Consider the following 19,837-nt stretch of genomic DNA (forward strand, 5'->3'; position numbering starts at 1 on the left):
AAAACAACATAAGCAGAAAGAGGAATGTAGTTCTGCAGTCAGAACTTAGGGAGTAAGGCAGAAAATTGGTAAGGAAGGGCTCAAAATTAGTTACCTCTCAATTAGTCCCAGTATCACATGCAAGAGAGTATAGACAGAGGAAGATAAAGTAGATGAATGCGTGGCTGGAAAGATGGTGCCGGAAGGAGGGCTTTAGATTCTTGGGGCAAGAGTTCTAAGAGCATATTCAGGAACATTTTCTCCACCTGTATGTGTCCAGTCCACCAAGAATGGAAACTCTGATAGACCAGGTTCCAGGGAATGAGTGGATCAATTGGATCAAGTGTCAGTGAGATAGTGCTCACAGTGATTATTATATCATAAGGTTCAGGCTGGCTATGGATAAAGGCAAAGATCGATCCAGAGCAAAGGTAATTATTTGAGGGAAAGCCAAATTCAACAGGGTAGGAATGGATCTCGGCTGAATAAACTGGAGCCAAAGGTGGTTGGAAAAATGGTAACTGAACAGTGGATTACCTTTGAAGAAGAGATAGTTCAGGCACAGTCAAGGCCACTCTCCCACCTTCTCCCCATAAGCCTGCACATTCTTCCTCTTCCACGAGCAGTCTAATTATCTTTTGAATGCCACGGTTAAACCTACCTCCCTCACACTCTTAAGGCTTTCACCCACTCACAGTATCAAATTTTCTTTCTCATATTACTTGTCCTGCTTTTGTAAACTATTTAAAATCTGGCCGTTTAATGGTACAGAACCTTCCTGTTGTTAGGAATAGCATCAGCACCTGGTGGTCATGGAAGGTGGGAGGGCAAGTCGGGTAGGGTACTCGGTGCCTCATTTCACCGATGAGGACCCATGGAGATCAGTGCGAAAAGGATGATTCTCATGCCCAGGGATGGCAAGAGGAGGCCAGCCCTCCTGACCAAAAGAGGCCCGGTCAGAGGATGCCCCAGGTCAGCGGGCATGTTGTGGTGCGCCGCACATGGCTTCAGTGCCGCAAAATGTTCAATGATCTTCGGTGAATGGCAAGTTAAGTGCAGAGGTGGCATGGACCTACATGAAGAACTGAAGTCAGGTGTCCGTTCCTCTGTATACTCAGGGGTCTGAGTGGGTATGCCAACTGACAATGAAATTGTCCTGCAAATCCGCAGCATGGCAGAGCACCACAGAAACAGCGGGGGAGTCCCAAATCTGTTTATGCCAATAAAGCATGAAAGTGATGCGCTGGAGCTGGAGTGCCACCAGCCATCTTGCCCCCACCGGCCGTGGTGAGGAAGGGTTCTCAGACGGGGTAAGAGTACAGGTCCATGGTGCCATGGGCATGGGATAAATCACAGACTCCTCTCAGTGAGTTGTCCCAGCCAGAGTGCCCAATGCAGTTGGCACTGTGCAGCATCTCTGCATTGTCTGAGCAGGCCACCTAGCATGTATAGTAACGATAGTAATTAATTTTACTGACCTTGTGCCTTCCTTCGCAGACATGTCAACTGAACTGGCTGCATGTAACCCCATGGACCCTCCCTGTTAAGTTCCCAGCAAGACATTGCTCTTGCACCAACGTCACAATGTCTATTGCAAACAGACACCAATGCAGATACTCGCAGGCCTGTGGTCATTAGGTTGTGGCTCCATGGGTGGAGCACAGTGCTGAGGGTACATCACACTGACGTGAGGGGCTGGCAGCGGCAGAGAGGTCCCAGGGTGCTGACAGTGGGAGCACTGCTGAAGACCAGGACCGTGCTGGGTCTGAAGTAATGGATGAACTTCTGGAGTCGTCCATCAGGCTGCCAATACTGAACAGCCAGCGGGTTCAGGCGGAGATCCATGAAGGTCTGTGTGCAATGGTGTCAGTCACGAGGAGTCCATGCAGAGCATGAGTACTACGTTGACCCTGAATATCGATTGCACAGACTGATTCATTGAGAGAATGGTGGCTCTCATGGAGAGACAGCTTCAGGAACAGAATCAGTGCTCAGACCTGCAATGGAATACACTGGCTTGGCCCTCTGGACATCATTGCCAGTGCGAGATGAGGTACCTAATCTTTCTGCTAAGTGCTTGTCCATCAATAGTGATCAGGGAGATCCAAATGTACTTCACATTGGCGGACAAGCTGCCTTATGAGCGTCTCTCCGAGCACTCAGGATGAGACCAACAACTCCTCCCCCCTCTGACAATGGCTGCTCCATCAGATGATGCCATGACAACTGAGGAATGAACGAGGTCCAAGTTGCACACCGGCTGGGGGGATGTTTAAAAATGCAAATGGGTTTTATAGACCAGTCTGCATCTGTGTAGTGGGCCCGGCACCCTATGCTCCGGCCTCTCGTGTTTCCCTGGTTCCCGCGGCCAGGAATCATGTGGGCGTGGATCAATTACGGTCTCAGCAATAATGAAGATGACGTGGTGGGCACCTAAGTGCATTCCAATCACTCAAACATGTGATTTCACTGCACTTACCTATCTTGGATCTTTCCTGGAGAAAGTCCAAAGTGATTCTCCGTTTTGAAGGGGGCCAGCAGGGCCTCGGAGTTGTCCACGCAGCTCCGGCTGCCGATATGTGGCCCTGCACTTCCGGCGCAACATGGAGGGCCCACACAGCGGGCTGGCCCCGAAAATATAGGCCCTCCGATCGCGAGCCTGACCATCCTGGAGACCCCCCCCCCCGGTGACGGGTCCCCCTGCACCCCACTGAGTCCGCAGCCGCCACTGTGAGCTCCCGCCAGGTGGAACTATGAGTGAACCACGCTGGCGAGAACTCGGCCAATTGTCGGCGGAGAATTGCCACGGGGGCCTCTTTCAATGTCCCCCGACCCGCGCCGCGTCGACCGCGTGCGATTGGCGGTGATTCTCCGGTCCCCGGAGACTCGCGGGATGGCCTCTGATCCGATTGCGGGTCTGATGCCCCATTCTCCTCCCCCGTGCCGAGCGCGATTGTGCTGCTGCGGCTTGGAGAACCCCGCCCAAACAGATTCATTACAGCATGTTCACTGATTAACCAGTGATGGCGAGGATGTCTATTTTCGAGTCTAGCTGCAAACACAACAGAAAAGGGACTGAAGCACGAACATTTTAAAAGAAGATACGGTGAGTGTCAGGCATGACGTTCAGAGCCAGAGATAAAAGTACAAAAAGTCAGTTTTGTGCTTCTAAAGTATGCTTTTTCATAATGCCAAAAACAAGTGAGTCAGCCCAGAAGGGCTGTGTTTATTATTTCCCCAATTTTTCAAGGAGAGAAGTGAAATTGAATTAAGTAACTTTGAGTGTCACTCGGTCTGTCAAACAGCTGCCTGCACAACAAAGCAAAATAATTCATATCTGACCTCATCTTCGGATATATTTCCATCCACCTTCAACAAGATTGGAAAGCAGATGAGGGCCCCTTACAAATAAAGGGATTCAGTTCAGCTCTGCCATTGCATACTGTTATAGGAGAGGCAGATAATTGAAGAGGAGAGAGATGGCATTTAAGGGAGCTGCACCTGACAAGTTATTACACTGCCCTTTAGGAAGTGCATTGCATAGATAGCTTCCCCTTGTGACCACTCTAGATGGGCAAGTAGAGTATAAAGAGCAAGAGCTCCTTAGTGATGCGACCATCAATTCACACGAAACCAGGAATAGAAGTAAACTGCGGCTTTAATCAACTAGAACAGTGCCTGCCTGTGACTGGTCAGTTAGTGGGAGGGCAACTGCTCTTTATACCTCCCCTCAAGGGGTGGAGCCAGGGGCGGAGCCCACACAGGCCCCAGCATGCTACATTATAGGTAATACCATACAATGGTCCATAGGTGGAGCCCACATGGGCACCAGCGTAATACAGATAATCACATGGTGAATAGTTATAGCAATACATTAATCACACTTAGGCACTTAAAATATTACATGTTACGAACATTGGGGAAAGGGTGTTTCACGTGATTTTGTAGACTTCGCTTTAACATTCCGAAGGCCAATGGAAAATTCTTTCAGAGGAATGAAAATTGAAGATGTCAAGTCAGAAACATGCCATGTAAAGATGTGTATATAAATGAATAAAGGAGCTCAAGAGCTGCAAAAATCTTTAACGTGAAATCATTAAACGTTTCAAATATGGGACCGAAACCTATTTGCCGGACAGAACTAGTTTGTCATTCCAGCTCATGCAAGAGTAATATATGTTCTTGAAGCCTAATGTCCAAAACTGAATGGTCAACACAAGTTGGGGTCTGACCAAACCTCTATTACAAAGGAAGTAAGGTGTATTTCAATATACCCTCAAATCGAGGCCAACATTGCACCAGCCTTTCTGATTACTTTTTTCATCTGTGCACCAGTTTATGGTGATTTGTGTATATGGCTGCTGTAGCCACCTAAAATGGATGCTGAGCTACAAAAATAGGTCAAGCGCTAAGACTGCTGGGAAACAGACAGTTTAGCCAGAACAGCAGTCTGCAAAGAGCATTTTGCATTCTGCAGCAGCAGAAACCAGTTTGGGCTCAGGTGAGAAGACCTTAGCTAGGTGCAAATGGCAAAACGCTTTGCATACTAATGAGGCAATCAGACCTGAACACCCACACAATAGATACATTTGATTCTGAATGGACACATTTTAATCAAGGCCCAGACATCGAGGCACCAGAAACCTCCAAACAAAAGGGCATAAGAAACGCCCCCCCCATCACGGAGACCCCCTCGCATTGGGGAATTAAAACAGTATCGATGAGGAATTGACCCAATAGGTAGAGCCCGCCCAAGAAGAGGGAAGGACAATGGAACCCCTATAAAAGATAGGGACCTCGTGTTGTCCGGTCTGCTTTTCCGTGCTCCGGCTCTGACCACGACCTTGAAGATCCACTCTGACTCCAGCCGTTGAGCACCAGCCGCCGAACCGTAAGTGCCAGTACGACACTCGCTACGCGAACTAAGCCCGCTAGAACCCCCAGTGACCAGAACGCTTGCTGAAGGTTGCAGCCCAAGACCAGGACGAAGGCCTCGCTCCCTGACCTTGCCTGTTCCTGTTAGATAAGTATTCTGATTACTTTAGTTTAGTCATAGCTTAGTCTCTTAGTGTGTGCATGAATATTTATTGTTACTGTATAATAAATATTATCGTTTGGACCTTACTAATCGGTGTATCGTCTTTATTACTTTGAACTTGACCTTGGAATACTAGTGACGTTGTCTATACGGCAACTGGCGACTCCCAAAGCTGAATAAATACATAAGACAGAGCCTAGTGGTGTTAAGCACTTGGAAGTTAATACACCCCAATAAACGCGTTTTGCGCCCATAGTAAAACGTGCAACACTGCCCAAATCTCTTCCTGGACATCTTTGTGTTGTTGGAGGCTTCCTCGAGTTGAACAGAGATTCGATGGCTCACCCGTGCGTGGAGGAGACTCAGCTTCTGTTCGTCGGAGGTGGAAGGCGAGGAGGAGGCGGCAAGGTAGGCCTTGAAACAGCGGAGCCAGTGTGAAAAAATCTCTTTCTCCTCCGCGGCCTGCGGATCGAGTTCCAGTCGGTCAGGTTTGAGGGCCGATTCCATAGTGGCGTTGTAGTTGATTAAATTGAGGCGACCATGAATTCACACGAAACCAGGAATAGAATACACAGGGAGAATATGCAAACTCCACACGGACAGTGACCCAGGGCCGGGATTCGAACCTGGGTCCTCAACATCGCAGTCCCAGTGCTAACCACTGCCCAACGTGCTGTCCTTGAACTTCATTTTTTAACTGTTTCATGAGATGTGGGCATGGCTGGCAAGGTCAGTATTTATTGCCCATCCCTAATTGCCCAAGCCAAAATGCTGTTTGTGTGCCTGTCAATGTTTCACCCACTCACTTTATGTCCTACGTATGCAGTTTAAGGTGTCTCTTAACCTAGTGTTATCTGCATGTTGGATATTCAACATCCTAATTATTTATCTGAAGTGTTTGTTCATAAAGTAAAAACTGAGACCACCTACAGAGATCCCTGGAGAACAGTAACTGTCACAGTCAGCTATCAAATCTCAGCAAGGAATCTGAAGAAACCTTTCAGAGCCTTTACAAGGAAATTTCTTCAGCGATCGCTCGCTAACGAGTATGATTGTCCATCTCAGAAACTCCATGTTGCTGCTCATAGCTTCTGTGGGCCCTTGATTGGCTGATGAGCCCGAGCCTAGAGCTGCGTCTTCGATTGCCCAATTGGCAGATGTTTTCAGGAGGTGAGATCGGTCCTTGCACTCTCGATCACTGGTATTTCTTAAGCTTCTTTTCCAGGTTTGCCCTTGCTTTCAGGGGTCCCTGAGGAATCGTATCCCTTCAATCAGGATGTTCCTCCAAGTAGGTCTCTTTTGAGCAAGGATCTATGTTGCATTGCTTGAGGTAAGATTTCAGGCTGTCTTAGTTTCCTCTTATTCAGAAGCCTTCCTTAGGCTGGGCAAAGAAGATTTGCTTTGGCATTTGGGACTCTGGCATCCTGAGCACATGGCCGGCCCAGTTGAGTTATTTCAAATAATAATAATGATCATGGCCTTGATGCTGGTGCTCTTGGCTCCTGTTAGTCTGCCTGTCCTCCCGCCTGATGTGGAGAATCCATCTCAGACAGCATTGATGGTACCTCTCCAAGACCTTGAGGTGATGTTGTACGTCGTCCAATTTTCTGCGCTATATGGAAGAGTTGGGGGGAATGACTGCCTTGTAAACGAGGATCTGGGTGTCAACACTAATGTCACTGTCATCAAGGACTCTCGTCCTTAGATGTCTGAAGGAGGTACTTGCGCTTTTAATATGATGTTGGATCTCTGCATTGATGTCAGCCTAATATGAGAGGTAGCACCCCAGGTATGGGAAATGGTCCATGTTGGGTAGGGTTTCTCCATTGATCTTGATGGAGGGAGAAACTGGATCCTGCTCTGGGGTGGGTTAGTAAAGGACTTGAGTCTTGAGGTTGAGGCTGAGATCAATTCTTTGGTATTCTTCCGCAAAGGTGTGAAGCACGACTTGCAGATTCTTTTCTGAGAAAGTGGAGATGGTAATATCATCCACATACTGATGTCCCATGAGCGATATAAATGTTGTTTCCTTCTTGGCTTTCATTCTGTGGATGAAGTCCATTCCATTGGGAAGTTTGTTCTTGACAAGGTGAAGAGTGGTGGCGATGAAGGTGGAGGAAAGGGTGTGGGCGATGACACTTCCCTGCTTGACCTCAAAGGTTTTTGTCATATTTCCATCGCTGAGGAATGTTGCCGACATCTTGTTGTAGAAGGGTCGGAAGATGTTGATGAATTTCTCTGGACAGCTATCCCTTGACAGGGTCTTCCACAGCGCTTCTCGATTGATTGAGTCAAAAGCCTTGGTCTTTTGATGAAGGCCATGTAGAATGATTGATGTAGCTCCTGGCATTTGTCTTGAAGTTGCCGAGCAGGAAAAATCATGTCCGCCGTTCCTCGGTTTTGTCGGAAGTGCACTGGCTTTCCGAAAGGATTTCTTTAGAGACTGGGAGAAGGCGACTAGTTAGGATTTGGACGATGATCTTCCTGACAATGGAGAGTAGGAAGGTTCCTTGGTAGTTCCCACAGCCCGCTTGGTAACCTTTCTTGATGGCAATGGCGGCGATGATGTCATCCCTGAAGTCGGCAGGAATTTCCTCTATGTCCCGGATTTTCAGCAACAGCTGATGAAATGACGTGTGGGATCTCTTCTCCGAGTTTGAAAATCTCCGCTGGAATTGCGAACACTCCTGCGGCTTTTCCATTCTTCACATGTTTAATGGCGGCTTTGACTTAGCCCATGCTTGGTAGTAATCCAAGATCATCTTTGATGGGGAGTTGGGGGATTTCCCCAAACATGTCCCCATATATGATTGTATCACGGTTCAAGAATTCTTTGTGGTGTTCTCTCCATCGAAGGCCAATGTTTTCTCTGTCACTCAAGACAGTTCGGTCCTTATGCCACACCAGTTTGAGACCTTGGGTGTTGGGTCCAGGTATTGCCTTGGTGGCACTGAAGAAGCCCCGGGTGCCATGCTTGTCGGCGAGGACTTGCATCTCCTTCACTTTCTTGGCAGAATAGGGGAAGCTTGACGATGAAAAATTAACTGAAGAGGTAAATACATTGAAATTGACAGCAGAATCAGAAATTCAGACACAGAAAGGAATTGAGATTACGTGCCGGAAGAAAATTGCTGAAATGGGCACACTAATGGAAAACCATGAGCACCAATACGGTAAAATGGTCGATGAAAAAGTTGCTGAATTGAAATACTGGAAAGTAAAAGAACTAGATATCAACTTATCTAAAAAAAAAATGCCTTTGGCAATTGAACTATTATCTGTCAAGGATGAGGTAGCCATCTGAGATGGCCACCTGCAAAGGACCATGGGAATTATGGCCAACCCACGACACAGACAGATACAGAGCTTCTAAGTATTTGAAACGCGGTAGCTAGACCTGATCGAAAGCCCGCTCGTTTACATTTTAATGGCCCGTTCCCCAGAACAATAGGACTCCAATCAAGAAACCAGTACAGCCACAGACTGATCGGCGCCACTCCCTTTACTCAGAGAGCCCAACTGCCAAGGTCAATGACCGCTAAGGACCCGCCCAGCCACCAAGGCACCCGCCCCTTTATTGGCCGAAGGCAGCCCTGTTGAACTATTGGGTCCAAGATCAAGATCAAGGACTGCCCCAAAGAGCGGGAAATCCCAGGGGACACAGCCATGTGTTCTGCCTATTTTGGACCCGGCCTGTGCCAGCCCCTTTCGGAATCGGCCTGTGCCAGCCTCTTTTGGGGTCGGCCTGCATAGTCTCACTCTGCATAGTATCACTCTGCATAGTCTCACTCTAATATGCACCCCCCCCCCCCGATCTATCCAAGGCATGGGACCTAACCTGCTCGCCTTGGAGACCTCAGGCAAGTGCCCTTCAGTGCTGGCCTCCACAAAGGGGACCAGATGGCACTCATGGGGTTCTCCCAGGGAATTAACCCGCGGGTGCTTGCCCCCTGGGCAGGGTGGCAACCTGTAGATTGCTGTAGATTGGGCCCTGGTCTGCCCTGCGTGGGTGCGGTGCAGGGGGCCAGAGGAAACACCCGACTAATCGCAGGCTACGGGACACTGTTCCCATTCGGGTAGGTCGCGCTCGCAGTCACTACAGCAACATCGGAAACAAAACATTAATTTTCACAGAGCATGTGGTAATGATCCAATGGGTTGTCGGGGCGTAACCCATGCGGACAAGGGGAGAATGTGCAAATTTCAAGTGCATAGTGACCCGGGGCCGGGATCGAACCCAGGTCCTTGGCACCGTGAGGCAGCAGTGCTAAACACTGTGCCACCCTGCCGTCCTTATTCAGTGTATATTCAAGGCTGAGGTAGACAGATTTTTGAACTGCAGTCAAGGATTATGAGAAACAGGCACGAAAGTAGAGTTGAGGCCAAGGGCAGATCAGCCACGATCTTATGAAACAGCGGCTCAGGCTTGAGGGGCTATTTCAGCTCCTGTTAGTATTCTGTTATGGTCTGTTGGCTACGGGATAGATGTTGGACCAGGATATAAGGGAATACAAAAGCAAATTTCTGCGGGTGCTGGAATCTGAAACAAAAAACAGAAAATACTGGACCATCTCAGCAGGTCTGACAGCATCTGTGGAGAAAGAAGGGAGCTAATGTTTCGAGTCTGAGTGATTCTTTGTCAAAGCTGGGAGTACTAAGGGGAGAACTCCCATTCTGTGTCTCAAAACTGTGCCATGAAATATTTCATGTTCACCGGAGCGAGCTGACATAATTTCTAAATGACGGCAGCTCTGACAGTTCAGCATTCCTTCATTACTGCACTGGAGTGTCAGCCTAGACTTTTGACACAAAACCTTGAGTGGGAATTGAGGCAGCAAGACCTTATGTTATTCAGAATTGAGAATGCTAACACGGAACTGGACAGCCATATGTAGGTACTTATCCTGAGATGGATAACCGCAGATACTGCTTGCGCTGCTCTATAGGCACATGCAGCAGTTGGTCCTTGAGCATTCAGGTCGAGTTCTATGCAATCTGAATTCCCTTTTAATCTTCTGCCTTATATGTCAGCACACCAAACATTGACAGAGCTGCTCATTATGTAAACTGCACTATTTCCCTTATTTTCAAAACAGGGCTACGAAGGCATGAGTAATGCAATAAGCAGGTCTTAATTGGCCTTGACACCGATGAAATCATCAAAAGATAGATCTTTGGAGCTGAAGAATAAAAGTTAATTTTTCCTGCTCTGACAGTTGCCATTATTATTTTTGATAGTCATCACCGAATTGAAAGGCCACAGTTGGGCATGAAGCCAAAAACCCAGCAGAGAAATTAGCTTCAGATGTCCAACTTAGATTCGATTTCTTCCCCAAATGAAAAGCAAAGGAATTCCAGTAGCTTTCTTGAACATCAGTTGATACAATAACAGGGTGCCGCTACAGGCAATTATAGTGAGGGTAGCTGCCGAACAAGATTCATCCTGGCAGTGTCTGAGGACACAAAAAGGCCATGGCTCCAATGAACAAGACCAAATCTTTCACACAACATAATTGAGGCCTTCATTCCAACTTCTGAATAGAAGGATATGGGAGCAATGATGCAGTACACTGTTCATTCAGCACCAACACTGATCTTTTCTTTGAGTAAAGAGATCCCCATTAGATACATTGAAAAGGAATGACAAGGTTTATTTATGGTTGCTTAAAATAATAAAACCCCTCAAAATCACTTCAGGCCAGTAATCCAACGACATCAGAAACATAGCTACAGAAGCAGTGGTAAAGAGGCAGTCATCTTCTTCTCATAACCCTACCTTTTCTTCTGATTCAAGTATTTATAAACTTTTTATTAAAAGATACAATGTTATCTGATTCAACTCTGCTCCATGTTCCAACAATGCTCTGCATAAGTAAATTTCCTGTAAGCTTTCTCCTCAATCTCTTCGCAACGACTTTAGGCTGATGACTCGCCAACCAGGGGAAGCACCTCTTCCCTATTCACTCTATCGAGGCACTTTGTCATGTCAAGAACCTCCATTAATCCTTCCCTTGGCCTTCTCAGCTGCTGTGGAAATGATTCTCGGATCTCAAATCTCGCTTCACTGTCTAGTGTTCCCACTGAACATAGTGAATGGCGGCACAGTGGCACAAAGGTTAGCACTGCTGCCTCACATCGCCAGGGACCCAGGTTTGATTCTGACCTTGGGTGACTGCCTGTGTGGAGTTTTCACTTTCTCCCTGTGTCTGCGTGGGTTTCCTCCGGGTGCTCTGGTTTCCTCCCACAGTCCAAAGATGTGCAGGTTAAGTGGATTGAGTATGCTAAATTTCCCCTAGATGGTGATAGGGTGGGGGATTGGGCCTAGGTAGTGTGCCCTTACAGAGTGTCGGTGGGGACTCGATGGGCCGAGTGGCCTCCTTCTGCACTGCAGGGATTCTATGATTCTATGAACTGCACACATCCCCTGCCGCACAGAAGCCTGGAAATCAATGCACATGTCTTGCTCCGTGTCATCGTTGCATGAGTGCTGCTCCACAATAATAATTAAAAGTTTGCAAGTTGAAAAAACTGCCGCCACACACAACAAAATTGGCACAAAAGTAATCAAGTTGGCAGGGCAGAGGTTTGGGCCTGATGTTTGTGTGCCTACAGGTCGCTGTGGGGGCAGGTATTAGATGACATTGTCAGCGACCTGAACTAGCCTCTTTTCAATATTGAAATGAGTCTCCTGTTCCCATGTCAAACCCGGAATCCTAAATCTGGATGCGACAGTGCTCCGAATTTGACATTTTTCTACTACTACAGAAGACCGACCACATTGTTGGGAGCCTCTGAAGAAGCCAGCAGGTAGCAATTTAAAATAAAAACCATGCACCTCCAGCTTCTACAATCACTCTATGAACCACCGCTGATCCACCCTCATTGACACAGTTCTTACCTGGACCTAGATGCAAGAGGGCCCAACATTTTCCAAGTTCAACATTGGTTCTCGGCAGGAACTTCCTGCCGAGGATTTTGGTTAAGCAAGGCTGAGAAGACGACATTGTATGTCCAAGTAAGGAGGAATAGTTAACTAGAAGGTGTGGTATTTTAAAAGACAAGGTTGCAGATCACGAAGGTACAAAACAAACAAGAGCTTTATCGGGAGGTTGTTGTCACACAGGTTGCAAGCGTAAACTGACTGTTAGCCTGCATGAATTGACGATGATGTCATCAGTATGTCACATGATCAAACTCTTACTGACCCTGTTCCAACTAGGAACAAACATGAATACACAACGCTTTCCTCCCGCTTTACATCAGTGATTCCTGTAATGAAACACAATATATGGGCAGCAATTATGGCAGCACGATAGCATTGTGGATAGCACAATTGCTTCACAGCTCCAGGGTCCCAGGTTCGATTCTGGCTTGGGTCACTGTCTGTGCGGAGTCTGCACATCCTCCCCGTGTGTGCGTGGGTTTCCTCCAGGTGCTCCGGTTTCCTCCCACAGTCCAAAGATGTGCAGGTTAGGTGGATTGGCCATGATAAATTGCCCTTAGTGTCCAAAATTGCCCTAGTGTTGGGTGGGGTTATTGGGTTATGGGGATAGGGTGGAGGTGTTGACCTTGGGTAGGGTGCTCTTTCCAGGAGCCGGTGCAGACTCGATGGGCAGAATGGCCTCCTTCTGCACTGTAAATTCTATGATCTATAATGTTAACAACCAATATTTACAATATGAACAATTATCAAACACAACAGTCAATAAGTTAGATGTTTCAGAGGACATTGATTCTTTTGCGGTTGTCGGCGGACCTTAAGCGTCTGCTTTTTGTGTTTATTGTAACCTCTGGTGTTTTTGGTGTGGTTTGGACATAATTTGTTGTTGCCTCAACCGGAGTAGATGTCATGTTTGCTGGTTGACTCAGGTTGAAGTGCCCTCAACTGGGGTACAATCTACCACAGTTGTTTCTGCCATTGTCAGGTTCTCAGGATGTACTCCAGGCCTTTACTTGTCACTGGCAAACTAGATTTACTTGCTAAAGGTTGATCAGCATGTCTTCTCCACACTACATTGTCCCTAGTCTAGACAGTGTAGGAGAACGGTATCCAGTTCTGACTGGTGGTATCGTTTCTTGTCAATACTTCCTGACCTTTCTGAAATACACACTGTTTAGCCCTGTTCTCACATCACAAAACCTGACTTTGCTGTTTCCTCTCAACAATCTCTTTTGGTTTGGGCAGCATCCGCAGATCAAACACTTCATAACTGACGTTTTATCATGAGTAATGGCGGGGAACCTTGGGTTGTCGAATGTATTGTATTCCTGTATGTCATCAGGAATTGGCTTAGTCATTTTGACTGTGAACCTTCCTCACAAGTCATCACGAATGAAAGCTTCATTGAACAAACCTTTTGTGTCAGGATGATAAGGAGCGGATTGAATGTGTCGTATTCCGTTCCCCTTCAGATAATCTGTAAATTCCTGTGAAATGAACTGTGACCCATTGCAGCAAACAAGTTGTTTGCTAATTGGGGGGGGCTGTTGGGTTACTGGTATAGGGTGGATACGTTGATTTGAGTAGGGTGATCATTGCTCGGCACAACATCGAGGGCCGAAGGGCCTGGTCTGTGCTGTACTGTTCTATGTTCTATATGAGGCGCCCAGAATCATAACCGGGTGAAGCGCCATTTTTGAAAAGTAGAGAAAAAGAGGGCTAAAGGCAGGATGCCGCCGGGGGAAGCGCTGAGGTATATGCCGCACGCTAATTGGTTACAACCGGGACTATTAATTAATATATTATGCGGCCCTTTAAAATTGTGAATTTCTGAATGTGGCCCTTGCACGGAAAAGTTTGCCCACCCCTGGTCTAGCATTACCGATATGAACTCTTTGTCATGGCCCCTCGGGCCATTCCCATAGATGTAATGACGCAAGTGGTGGCAAGCTTTGAACCTTTGAGGTGACACGGTGACACAATGGTTAGCACTGCTGCTTCACTGTGCCGAGGACTTGGGTTCAATCCCGGCCATGGGTCACTGTCCATGCACATGCTCCCCATGTCTGCATGGGTTTACCCCCACAACCCAAAGATGTACAGGGTAGGTGGATTCGCCACATTATAATTGCACCTTAATTGGAATTTATATTTTAAAGTTTTGAACCCTTTACACTTGACAAACACATCCCCACCTTCTAGTTGATTTCACTATCGAGAGCTGGCCATCAAAAATAGCTTCTGGATATCGCCTTCTTCCTTATTAGCCCGCAATGACCTTTGGGACACGTTTCGCTAATAATGGTGGAATAATGACCCTCATCCCCCAGAGGAGACAACCAGCCTGAACGGATAGTTCAAGTCTTCGGGTAACATGTGGATTCATCTCTGGATTTGTTTCCGCGGTCTTGCTATGAAGTATCATGTTCATAAATTCTGACAGAAGAGGATCATTTCTGGTGTACTTCTTAACTTGGCCTGTCGTCACAGGAGTGATAGCGATTTCTTTGAGGTAGAAAATATGAGCACTCTGACTATGTGTTGACGACTCGCTAGGTAAAAGTAATCTGGAGAGTCCAGCAGCATTCCCGTGGAGATTTGAATTGCGATATTTTATCATATAGGTATGAGCTGAGAACAGTAAATGCAACTGCATCTGGGTCGCTGTTAGTGATGGAATATTGTTGTGTGACACTAGTATTGTTGCCTGCGGTCGATGATCTATTAGCAAAGTAAATTTCTGCCCATGTAGGTATTAATAAAAACATTTGATCCCAAAGATAATGCCTAGAACTTTCTTTGCTAATTGTGCATCGTTAATTTCTGCTTTGTTCAAAGATGTTGATGCAAATGCTATTGGCTTCTTTTCATCATTGGGCATAATGTGAGAAACCACCACTTCCATCCCATAAGGTGATGCGTCGCAGGTCAGTTACAAAGGGAACTTCGGCATGGTGGCACAGTTGTTAGCACTTCTGCCGCACAATGCCAGGGACCCGGTTTCAATTCTGGACTTGGATGACTGCTGTGTGGTGTTTGCATATTCTTCCTGTGTCTGCGTGGGTTTCCTTTGGAGGCTCTGGCTTCCTCCCACAATCCAAAGATTGGCCATGATCAACGTGCCGGATTACAGGGATAGGGTGGGGACTGAGCTTAGGTAGAGTATTCTTTCAGAGGGTCGGTGCAGACACAATAGGCTGAGTGGCCGCCTTCTGAACTGTAGGGATTCTATGGATCAAAGTGTGTTTGATTTTAATAATGCCTCATTTGCTTGACAGAGGCCTTCTGGCACTGGTCCACTCATTTCCTTTTCCTGGTTTGACACAATAAGTTATGTGAAGATTTGAGAATAATTACTAGATTTGGGATAAACACAATAGTGTAATTAACATCAAAAAACAATCGAAGCTGATTTGTGTTTTGAGATGCTGGTGCTCTATTTATGACTTTACTTTTGAAGCTGATTTGTGAAACCCTTTGCATCTATAATAATAATCTTTATTATTGTGACAAGAAGGCTTACATTAACGCTGCAATAAAGTTACTGTGAAAATCCCCTAGTTGCCACACTCCAGCGCCTGTTCGGGTACGTTATGACGTGTCCCAGGTATTTTACAGAAGATTTGAAGAATTGACATTTATCCTTCCGTACTTGTATTCCATAATCCTCTTGTCTCTGGAGTTTAGTATCTAAGTCTTCATTCTTTCCACTAACTAAGGTGTTGTCGAAGTATGGACTCCTAATCTGCTCAGAATCTGAGCCACAACATGTTGGAATGACTCAGGCGAGGGCGTGATGCCAAATGGAAGTCTTTTGTACCTGAACAGCCCTTTGTGTATCATAATGATCAAATATTGTTGTAACTTTGTATCCGCATTTATCTGGAGATAAGTTTGACTAAGGTCAGCGTTACTGAAATGCTGGCTTCCAGCCAAGCCAGCAAATACATCAATTAAAGGCAGAGGTACTGCTCTGTACACAGTACCGGATTGTTAGTGACTTTAAAATCACCACATACTTGCACTGAACCATCTTTCTTCATCATGGATACTATAGACGTGGCCCAATCATTTACATTAATGGGTTTGAGATACCCCATCTTGACCAGCCTCTCTTATTCTACCTCGCCCTTAGACCTGATGGCGTACGGCACTGACCTAGACTTTAAACGTCTTGTTGGCCTTTTGTCCTTACTCTTTAGCTTGACTGAGATCTCATTCATGCTTCCTAGTTCACCATTAAAGACTCTGGCACGTTTCCTTAAAATCTTTGGCAGACCTGCTTTCAACTCAGACATGCGATTCACCTCGGCCCAGTTTAGCTTGATTCTCCGGTCCCTCGTCAATGGGTTCCACTCCGCACTACAGTAAACGCCGTTGGCACATCATTAGCGGGCCTGACCCGGTATTCTCTGGGACCTCCGTGATTCTCCACCCCCCACTTGGGGGAATTCCCAATGGTGAGATTCATTTGTGCTTTTAACAATCGAGTAACAGGTGCCTTGGTTGAGGAGGGAGAGGAGTTAGGACACGAAAAGTCGCGACTGTGGGCTGCCAGTCCTGACACTGGCCGGGGGGGGCAGGGTGGTGTCGGGGGGGGATGGGCCATGGGGCCGGGGCCGGGGAGACCCCCCACAGGACTGGAGCAGTGTCCACGCATGGACCGCCATTGCCGCAGCCTGTAAGGCAGCAATCTTGCTGCACACCCCACTTACCACTCACCTTGCTCTTTGTTCTGCATGGGTGCTCCCACATCCGTACCAGGGCCTCCACTTTCCCACCCTCTCATCCCCACACCCCACCTGCCACAATACCACCCCCCCTCCAAACGGTCACCACCCGCTGGCAGGGTATCATGCTGTCCACCCAAATGCAACACCCACAGAGGGGTGCCGGATGGGGGCCGTGGAGTGTGCCACTGGCAAGGGCAGCACCAGCCGATGGTACCCCTGGCAGCAGGGATGGGTGCCAGGGTCAGAGGCCCCCACGATGCCAGGGATGTGGGGATAAGGGATGAGGACATGCCGGGTAGTGTCTGCAGTGCCAACCGGGGCCACTGTGCAGCCCGGTGGACCTTGTTGGGATGGGGGTACGCACCATGCTAACATGTTGGCCTTTCACCTCCTGCAGACAATGAATATTGGAATTTAACCAGCAATGGTGGCCTTCCCCCAGTCGCCGCAGACCTGGGGGGGGGGGGGGGGGGGGGGTGCACTGCGGCTATACGAGCTGCCGCTGCTCAAGGAGGAGGAAGCTGCAGCAGCAGAGCCTGCCCCGGAGGAACAGGAGGCAGCCGCTGAGGATAGAGAGCCGTCTGCCCAATAGGCCGAGGAGGAGGAGGAGGTGGAAGTGCTCAGCAGGCACCGCGTGTGTGATGTTCTTTGCTTTCTGAATGAGGATGGCTTCGAAGTGTAGTGTCCCACAAAGAACATCAAGCTATGTTTTGAACAAAGCTAATTTATTTACACTACAAATATATAGATCGAAAGGGAAAATGCTGGAAAATCTCAGCAAGTCTGGCAGCATCTGTAGGGAGAGAAAAGAGCTAACGTTTCGAGTCCGTGACTCTTTGTCAAAGCTTTGTCGAGTCATCGGACTCGAAACGTTATCTCTTTTCTCTCCCTACAGATGCTGCCAGACTTGCTGAGATTTTCCAGCATTTTCCCTTTCGTTTCAGATTCCAGCATCCGCAGTAATTTGCTTTTTATTAAATATATAGATTCGACTTGCTTGCTAAGATACAAAAGATTACAAATTAACAGCACTATGATTCTAAGTACAGAGCTTCTGATGACAAGACTATTCGCTATTTCTCCTATTAACCTACTCCCCGAATCAAGAGTATCACGTGATCCACAATATTTTTACAATACACATATTGTCCCAGCATGAGGTCACGTGAGTACAGGCTGTGCCTGTCATTCGAGGACCTGCTGGGACGGGCATGCTGTAGAAGACTCCGCTGAGCAGGGGGATAGTGCGACATAAGTGCCAGATCATGGCACACCTGGCACCGTGGGGTAATGGGGGGGGGGGGGCTCCCATTCCCGGTGGCCGTCAAGGTGATGGACGCCCTGAACCTTTGTGCCATGGGCTCCTTCCAGGCTCCGAGTGGAGACCTGTCCGGAATCTCACAGAGCTTGTTACACAGGTGCATCCATGCCGTCTTGGAGGCAGAAGATGCCCAGGCGGCTCAATGCATCCATTTCAATGTGGACCGAGCCCACCTGGATGGCCGGGCTGTGGGGTTTGGTGCCATCACCGAGATGCGCCGGGTCCAGGAGGTGATCGATGAGGTACCTGGAGATGACAGGCCACTCTAAACCAACATACAGGGGTTCCACTTGATGAAAATGCAGCTGGTGTGTGCGCATCATGCAGGTCTGCGCCAGATACGCAGTCCGTGTGCACGCTGCATTCATCATGGCAAACTCGATGATTCCCGGCCACTTTGGCCCCCCCCCCCAGCTGGGGAGTTAACGTCTGGGTGACAGAGGTTATCCGCTGCGGCTGAGGCTGATGATGCCTATCTGGAGGCCACAGACCGAGGCAGAGACCCACTACAAAAATGCCCATGCTGCGACCAGGGGCATGATCGAGCGGTCCTTCGGCATCCCAAAGATGTGGTTCAGGTGCCAGGACCGCTCTGGAGGTGCCCTCCAGTATGGGCTGGTGGGACCGCCCGCATCGTGGCGGCCTTCCGCGTCCTCCACAACGTCGCACAGCAGAGGGGCTATGTGCTAGAGGAGTAGGATGAATGCCAGGGATGCACGGGAAGGTGAGGATGGACGGGACAAGCAGGTATGGGAGGCCGCACACGCGTGCGCCAGGGCCAACACGCACGGGATGCTCTGATCGCCGCTAGGGTCACAGACTGGGAGGGGGGTTGCACAGATACCGCAACACCCCAAACCCCTCGCACCTCACCGGCCGACCATTCCCCGCCTGCAATCCCATCCGTGATACGTACTACAGGGTGTGTGCCCTGGGTTGGCAGGAACAACGGGTATGGTCCACAGATGGAGGATGATGCTGAAGGCATTACGCACACTGCCCGGGGATCAGGCGCAAATGTGCATGATGTACATCTGCTGATCACATACCAACTGCACTTTCCTCCTGCCACCTGGGTAATCCCTGCATGCGAGCTGGCCATTACATCAGGCGGTGCCATTGAATCCCTTTGGGTGGCAGATGTGGGGGGTGATGGGTTGGGGGTGCAACACTGAAGCAGTGAGCACTGGCTGTGCTGCGGCCCCTGAGCCAAGGCCATCCCCAAAGACCGCACATTCCCCCCCCCACCTCTCAACCCGCACCCTCTCTGTGGCCAGACCAGAACAGCCCACCCTTACACACATGTGACAGAACACCAAGGCAGGTTGTAGCATTGTGAACAGGTATTTAATGTGAAAATATATATACAGACACCTGCCCTAGCCCCTACCACTAAACCGTGCCCTGTACCCGTGCCAACTTAACTAGTGCGTGCTTTTCTGGTATTACGGGCCCCAATGCTATGTCTAGCTGGATCCCCAGATGAACTTGAGGAGTGGACACGCCTGTTGTGATTCCCACCCTGCGGCCTGGTTCCCCTTTTGCGGGCGTCTTCTGGGATGACTGGGCCTGAAGGGCCCCGGCTGCTGCTCGGATGTCCCAGGTAGTGTGGTGCTGTCCTGTTCTGCCCACTGCCCACCAGATGCGGCAAGAACAGGAGGGGGAGTCCGAGGTGATGCTATTTTCTGCCACCGCCCCTGCGGGAGTCCCCGTCATGGATTCCATCACCTCCTCCTCCCTCTGGGGTGCCTGATGGACCCCGGGCTACTCCGTGGGTTCAGAGTGCGACTGGAGCTATCCCCTGAGGCTCCCCCATTACCTGGTGC

This window comes from Scyliorhinus canicula, chromosome 2 (assembly GCF_902713615.1).
Source record: "Scyliorhinus canicula chromosome 2, sScyCan1.1, whole genome shotgun sequence".
NCBI classification, from domain to species: domain Eukaryota; kingdom Metazoa; phylum Chordata; class Chondrichthyes; order Carcharhiniformes; family Scyliorhinidae; genus Scyliorhinus; species Scyliorhinus canicula.